Source organism: Rattus norvegicus, chromosome 16 (genome assembly GCF_036323735.1).
Source record: "Rattus norvegicus strain BN/NHsdMcwi chromosome 16, GRCr8, whole genome shotgun sequence".
NCBI lineage: Eukaryota > Metazoa > Chordata > Mammalia > Rodentia > Muridae > Rattus > Rattus norvegicus.
Window position 1 is genome coordinate 54,383,007 of NC_086034.1, and position 1,932 is coordinate 54,384,938.

Below are 1,932 nucleotides of genomic sequence, written 5' to 3' on the forward strand. Positions count from 1 at the left end.
GCTTACATATTAAAGACTGTAATGCATCTGTGGCTAGCTCAGGAAAGGAAAACTATCTCTATATAGGATGGACTTTAAGCTGACAGAACATAAGGACTTGGTGGGATACTGAGATAATAAAGGGGACAGGAAATAGTTCCCACGAAGCATAGAGAGAACTGCCTGCCCTGCCTGGGGGACAAGGCTGTTAATGATTAGGATGTGCTATGCATTCTATGCTGGGTAACTGTGGATGAGCGGATTGGATAAGCTGATAACTAGTATGCGCAAAACAGGAAGCAAAGGTCTTATAAGAAACACTTACTTCATGCTCCTAAAGGGGAACCTTTAAAAGTACCACTTATCTAAAAGGCCCTGAATTTGATGGGAAGTACGTCAGAAGAGTTGAAGTCAGTCAGTCCGAGCTGTGCTCAGGCCCTACTGGTGACTTCATGTGTCCTAGTGCACACCTCCAGCTCCCTTCCTGGGTGACCATTTGATTCTCTCTTAAAAAGACGATGAGAATAAAAGATCACTTGGGTTCTCTCAGCCCTGACAGGCTGTGGAGGAAGATGTCAATCTTACCCAGGAATAGCACTTGCCCTTTCTGCTATCCACCTACCTCTCAATCCTCCATATAAATAAATTCTGGTGTCTTTAGCTGGACATATTTTCCTGGAACAGCATACTTTTCAGTTTCCTTACTTGGCTTAGTATGTTAACATGACTGAGATGTGATCAATAAGGCGGAAGATGCCCATGGCATAAGCGCTTTAGGCAGATGGCCGAAGAGAAGCCAGCTCAACAATTAGAAATAATCATCCCCCTGTCCCTCAACTCCCTGATGTCCAAGACTGATGCTGGCTGTAGGTGCATGACCTTAGAGGTGAGTCTGAGAATGGAAACCCTTCTTTAAAATGATGAACCTTATCTCCATGTCAGATCCGTAGAGACACAGTGAATGTTCTGGTATGGCTGCTCTGGGCTATCACAACAGAGATGCCAACTGGTACAAGCTATAAAATGATTAATTTCTATCCTAAAATAACAGTGGCAAGCAATTCGATGGAAGACAGTATTCTGAGTGTTTTCTGGAAATCGTCTTATTTGGTTCCTACAATGAAGAACATTATTATCATCTACAATTCCTAGTCGAGGAAATGACCACTTGGAAAAATGACATGGTATCTAGAGGAACAGCTAGCTGTTAATTGCCAGTGTGTGCATTCTATACCTGCTTTGGAGAACTCCGTGTCCCCTTCGCAATCCTTACTATGAATTGAATGTAATTGTTATTCCTGGTGGGCAAAAGACAGTGTTCTTCCCTCCCCACTATAAAAAAATGCCTAAGGAAGCCGGTGGTAGCTAAAATTTCTGGAGAACATGGTAGAACTGTTGAGATACAAACAACATCAAACCCAACTGCTTCCTAAACAAGGTTAGTACCCACCATTCCTATGGAAACACATGTAGTCATAACTGTTTGTGGCGGTTTGAATAAAAGTGGCCCCCACAGATTCCTGTGTTTGAACGCTCCACCCACAGGGAGTGGCACTATTAGGAAGTATGGCCTTGTTGGAGGAAGTGTGTCACTGTGGGTGTATGCCTAGAGGTCTCATATGCTCAAACTATGTCCAGAGTGATACACAGTCCCTTGTGCTTCCTGTGGACCAAGATGGCGAGTACTCAGCTCCTTCTCCAATACTTTCTCTGCATTCCACCATGTTGATAGTAGACTGAACCTCTGAACTGTAAGCCAGCCCCAATTAATGTTTTCCTTTATAAGACTTGCTGTGATCATGATGTGTCTTTACAGCAATAGGAACCATGAGACACTATCCAAAGCCTTACCTTGGTTAGCAAACACTTCGCCTTCCCTTGGAATTTGTAAAATGGAAAGACATTGACTAATCTTAAACACACGCAAACATGTATACATGTATGCCTTTAGTA